Here is a 6,342-nt window from a genome sequence, read left to right on the forward strand (position 1 = left end):
TTATTATTACCATCCAATGATATAGTTCATCTTCCTCTGATCATACATGCTTTGTCATCTCCAGTCATATGATGTGAACATCCACTGTCTATCACCCATTCATCCTTGTCTTCAATTTTAGTAGCAAGGGCCTTTTCCTCATTTTGAATAATAGGTGCTAGAGCATATTCCTTGATAGTAAAAAATACCCATTCCTTTCCACTTCTGGATCCATTGGCTGAATATTGTGTCGGTTCATCATCAGAATCAGTCGCACCTTCCTCATTTGCATAGTAACATGATTTGTCTTTGTTCCTCTTGTACTTATGCTTATTATGATAATCATGGTTAGGCCTAAAAGATCTTCTACCTTTCTCTTCAAATCTTGGATTCCTCTCAAGAAATATAGATGCAAAATGACCTATATTATTACATGCAAAACATTTAAAAGGTGATTTTCCTTCATACTTACTTCTTGTTTGACCTTTAGGTACTCTTCTAGAAAATAGGGCTTCAAGTTGACCAAACTCATCATCCTCTTTCCTCATTTCCTCCAGTTCTTTTGCATATAAATCTTTCCAATCACTCTTGCTGGCTGATGATGCATATGTGTGAAAAGTAAATTCAGTCTTTGTAGCTCCTTGAGGACCAAATTCTTCAAGCTCAAAAGAAGATAATTTTCCAACCAAAGTATCCTTGTTAACAGAAGTGTTAGCCATTATTTTCAGCTCATTAATTGTAGTAGCCTTCATCTTGTAAGTCGGTGGCAAAGCTCTCAATACTTTATAAATAATCTCATCTTCGCTCAAAGATCCACCACAACACTGAATTCCCATCGATCTTCAGATTCTCATACCTTACCCGATAACCATCAAGTTTAACAATTTTAATAGTAGGGTCACCTTCATTTAGAGCCTCCAACTTATCCCATATAGCCTTCGCAGATGATTGGTCAATTAATCCCATAATTTGCTGATTAGAAAGTGCGTTGAAGAGTGCTTCTCTAGCTCTACACTCATTTTCAATGTCCTTATCCAAGGTTGTCGGAGGAGAATTTCCAGATGCTGGATTATGAGGTGTATAGCCTTTCTCTGTGATCTCCCAAATCTCTTTCCTAATACATCTCAAATGAGTCTCCATCCAAATCTTCCATACCCTATAATTTGTCGAATCAAGCTTAGGGGTTTCTCTCTAGAAAAAAAATGCAGTTGAAATAATAGTTGCCATAGGATCTGCCTCAAGTGGTTAAGCTTCTCCAGAGAGGACCAAGCTCTGATACCAATTATTAGGATAATCAGTGGACAACTAAGAGGGGGGATGAATTAGTTGTCAACATATTATAAAACTTTAAGCACATGAAACCTTTTACCGGAATGCATAAACCAAATACCAGAATAGAAGATATAACAATTAAGCACAAACATAATTCACAGAACAATTACCAACCATCCATAACACATAACACTAGGATTTGTACATGGAAAACCAGGTAAAGAAAAAAACCATGCTGGGAAGTCTACCCATAGTCAGATAATACTTCTACAACAAGTATGTGATAACAATAAGAAAGGCCTGCACATGCAAGAAGGCCAACAACCTAGAGTGCACTGCTCATCACAAAATGAGCCTACTACAAGAGAAATCCATACTACAATCCAAAAAGATGAATGAACTGCAAGAATAGCATTTCCTATGCCTAATTACAGTTTCGATTAAGCCTAATATTGAAGGTCTTAAACCTCTTATACAAACCCACTTCAATCACCTATGATCGACCAAAATGTCTGCATATGATTACAACTTTATTCGCACACAAATAATTCCACAACCTTGACCTACTATCTACAAAGAGATCTTACATCATATTTATACCAACCTAGGACCTAAACAATTAGATTGACCACCTAAAAGATAATCTAATAGATTCGTTACATAATCCCACAAACCAATGATAAACCAAGTTGGCCTAAGACTGAAACAACATAAACCAAATAATAAATCCAATAGGTGATGCATCAGGAGCATCAAACAACACGTTACATAAACCGGTCCATAACCTAGCAGAATAACCACCGTACCTAAAATAGGTTACCATAAGCCAAATGAAACAACATGAACAACTGGAACACGAACAAGATAACCAAAAACATCTTGATAACCTTCTAAAAGCCGCACCAACACAACTTATTAGATTCATCAAAAGATCTTCATCAAAGCATTGTCGATAAAACCCTTACCGGTAACCAAAAGGCTTTACTAGAACAAATGATAGCATCCAGATCATCAAATCTAGAACCAACTGAATATGATACACATCAGGAACACATGAATAACCAATCTAAACTGATTTCAAGAATTAGACCAAACCAGAGACAAATCTCCATATCAACATCAAAGACCAACCACTCTACCTAAAGCTAGTAGACAACAAAATAACCAGTGTTGACATCAATGACAAAAATCAATGCAACACATAATCAATTCCTCCAAATTTCCAACAGGCTTTAGGTTGAAATCATGAAGAGTGAGGACTCATGTTGCTTAATGTTCTTTTAGTGATGCCAATCTAGATTCATTTAAGATTGAGACATATGAGGGGAGCGCTAGCGATGACCTCGACAATTACCTTGATATAACTGAAGACAATTGTGTCTTTACCCTTACTCCCACTGACTTTGAAAACATTGATGGCCTTCTCCTTGTTCATCCACAACTTATTGATTGGGACCACGAAGGACCTTTACAATTAGACACATTTCAAAATAACGAGTCTTTCATAGACTACTCGGGCATACGAGAAGATATTATGCTCAAGGACCATAAAGAGGGGTACACTATAGAACTCAATAGCATGGCATACTTCAGTGAGGGTGCTGCACCTTCTAGTCGCAAAAATATAAAAATAAAAATAAATCATGGGTTTTATGGTGAAAACCACACTGTGGCTCTATCTGACTCTAAAAAAGTAAGAATAAAGGATGTATTGAAAACCTTTCTGAGGTGCCTGAAGATGAAAGGCTTGACATCCTCCTGATGACATCATATGAGGACAAATCATCCATGTTGGTGGAGGAAACTATCAAAACAAACATTGGTACAGAAGAGATTTTGCATAACATATTCTTAGTACAATCCCTAATAGAAAATGAAAGGCCGAAGTTCATAAGTTTCTTCACAGAACGACAAATCAATTTTGCATGATCATATGTGGATATGCTGGACTAGACCCTAATCTAGTGATGCACCATTTGACAATCACACCAGGAGAAAATCCAGTGAAACAAAAATAAAAAAAAATGCATCCACAAGTGGCACTATTAGTAAAGGTAGAACTTGAGAAATTGTTGGATGTTGGATTCATAAGCCCAATTGATTACCCTGAGTGGGTCTCTAGCTTAGTATCTATTAGCAAGCTAGATCGTAACATCAAAATATGTACAGATTTCAGAGACATCAATAAAGCTTGTCCTAAAGATGACTTTCCATCACCAAATATTGACTTGATAATGGATCTTACAGTTGGTCATGCAATGTTATCTTTGATGGACGGATTTTCTGGCTAAAACCAAATAAAATTCGCACACAAGGACCAACACAAAACAATATTTACTTATCCTTGGGGAACTTTTTGCTAGAATTTAATGCCCTTTGGACTAAAGAACATGGGTGCCACATACCAATGAGCGATGACTACCATCTTTCATGATCTTATGCATGTTACCATGGAAGATTATGTTCACAACCTTCTAGGTAAATCATTAGAAAGAAACACATTTGGATATCCTTTTAGTAGTCTTCGATCATTTAGAGAAATACAAAGTAAGATTAAATCCTAAGAAGTGTGTCTTTGGAGTAATCTCTAGGAAACTCCTTGGATACATTGTCTCAAAGAGAGGAATTGAAGCCGATCCAGCAAAAGTTAGAGCTATATTAGAAATGCCACCGCCAAAGAACTTCAATCAACTTCAGTCTGTATAAGGAAGACTCCAATCTATATGAAGATTCATAGCTCAACTTGTAGATAAATGCCATCCTTTTCAACATCTACTCCATAAAAATATTAAATTCAAGTGGGATGATAAATGTCAATAGGCTTTTTAGACACTCAAAGATTATCTCCTAAATCCACCAATTTTGATGCCACCAATTCTGGGAAGACCCCTATTACTATACATATCAGCTACACAAACATCACAAGGGGCACTGTTGGCACAACAAAACAATGAAGGCAAAGAAAGAGCAATATATTACATCAGTCACACTTTGGTTGGCTTTGATCTTAACTACAAACCGATTGAGCATGCATGTCTCGCTGTGGTTTTTGCCTCACATAAATTACGACATTACATGTTAACTCATAAAACTAAGCTTGTCACAAGGATAGATCCACTAAAATATCTTCTAAATAAGGCAACACTCACTGAAAGATTAGCTAAATGGGTTATGATCCTAAGTGAATTCAACATCAAATATGTGGATAGAAAAGCAATTAAAGGATAAACTATTGCAGATCAATTGGTAGATGCACCCATGATTGATGATACTCCTATAACTTTAGAGTTTCCAGATGAATCCACTCTGACGATGACACACACAAAGCCTTGGCAATTATACTTTGATGGTTCATACACGTAGCACAATGCAGGAGCTGTCATCGTCTTTATCACACCTAAAGGGGATTCCATTCCTAAATCATATCGGTTGTCATTTCCTTGCACCAATAACATAGAAAAATATGAGATATTAACAGTGAGATTACAAATTGTGGTTCAGTGGAAGATCCAGGAACTTCATGTTTTTGGGGACTCTCAACTTGTAATTCGTCAAGAAAATGATGACTACCAAAAAAAAGATGAAAAATATTGTCTTATAAGAAAATGGTAGATGATTTCAAACAATACATCATAGAGATAATCTTTGAATAGATTCTAAGGGAAAACAATTGAGTTGCAGATGTCAGGGTTACTATCACTTCATTGATTGATCTACTGCAGAATGAAACCTGCTATGAGTTCTTGGTGGAAAACCTTTTGGTCCCCTCGTATGAGATCACTCCTATTGAGATGATATGTGTCGTTGGTTCCGATTCCCCTTGGTATGCTACCACTTATACATAATTATGCAGCAATACCCTTTCTCCTGACCTATGCAACAATCAGTGTCATACTTTCATCCACCAATCTTCTTGCTATGTCATTTTAGCCGATACCCTTTACCATCGAGGTTTAGATGACACTCTTCTTATATGTTTAGAAAGGGACTAAGCTCAAATTGTGTTATGAGAAGTTCATGAAGGTATATGTGGTTCCCACTCTAGTGGGTTGACCTTATCCAAGAAACTTATCAAGACTAGATACTACTGGCCCACTATGGAAAAAGACTAATATTAGTTTGTCAGGAAATATAAGCAATATCATATAGACCTCATTCATGTGAAATCTCAATAGCTTCAACTGATTACGACTCCTTGACCCTTTTGTTAGTGGGGACTCGATCTCATAGGCAAGATTCACCCTCCTTCCAATGGCCATAAATTCATTATCACTGCTACAAAATATTTCACAAAATGGATTGAAGTCATTCCTCTCACCCAAGTCATTGGAAAACAAATTGCCACATTCATTCTTAACTATATTATCTGTTGCTATGGTGTTCCCCTTTCCATTATCATAGATAGTGGACATTCCTTCAAGAATCAAGATGTTCGTGAATGTTATGATCACTTCTATATTAACCACCACTTCTCCACTCCATACTACCCCCAAGGTAATGGTCAAGGTGAAGCATCTAATAAAAATGATGAATAATGGTGAGCAACTAAGGTCCTGACCAGTACTGAGAGGGGGTGGGGGTGAATCAGTACACATAGAAACTTCACAACACTTTATCATATTAAAATACAACTGACTGGTTGTCTTCACCACTGAGCATAACCATGGCTATACTGGTTAAAAATAGATACTTCAGACAACATTGCACAGATCTCAAATCTTGATGACTACTTTACCGATATAATCATCCATGAGTTGTATCTACAATACCAAAACCATTTAACACTGATTGTATAACTAACTTAATTAGAAACACACAATCATCACATGAAAAACTCACTGTATATGGTGAAAATGGATAACAATAATAACAATATTGAAAGGCTAAAATGAATCCAACCACTAAACCCTAGCCTAACAATGAACAAAGATCCACCATAACATATGAAGATAACCTAAGACAATGCAAATAACTCAAAATCACAAAGATTATACCATCACATGTCCAATAGGGTTTTGATCTCCATTCTTCCTATCTCCATTGATCTTGCTTGATATATTTGCTCAAAGATTTTTATATGCACAAGAGCTC

The sequence above is a fragment of the Cryptomeria japonica genome, chromosome 11 (genome assembly GCF_030272615.1).
Source record: "Cryptomeria japonica chromosome 11, Sugi_1.0, whole genome shotgun sequence".
Taxonomy (NCBI): Eukaryota; Viridiplantae; Streptophyta; class Pinopsida; order Cupressales; family Cupressaceae; genus Cryptomeria; species Cryptomeria japonica.